Source organism: Penaeus monodon, chromosome 25 (genome assembly GCF_015228065.2).
Source record: "Penaeus monodon isolate SGIC_2016 chromosome 25, NSTDA_Pmon_1, whole genome shotgun sequence".
NCBI classification, from domain to species: Eukaryota; Metazoa; Arthropoda; class Malacostraca; order Decapoda; family Penaeidae; genus Penaeus; species Penaeus monodon.
Genome location: NC_051410.1, coordinates 8,620,329 through 8,620,571, shown reverse-complemented (window position 1 = coordinate 8,620,571; position 243 = coordinate 8,620,329).

Below are 243 nucleotides of genomic sequence, written 5' to 3'. Positions count from 1 at the left end.
TATAAAACCTTGATACCTGATTAAAACCTTTGATTATCCCGGACGAAGAAATGTTTCAGGGTCTGGTAGTCAAATTTATCGGGAAAATGTATGAATAAATCTGCAGGGAACAAGAGCGGGTCGGCCAGTCAGCGTTAAATATGAGACCTAATGTGTTGTTGTCTAAGATCAGCTGATAGAGGTGGTGTCGAATGACCATTTCTTATGCACAGGACATTAATCTCCGTCCTAAGAGGCCCGGTA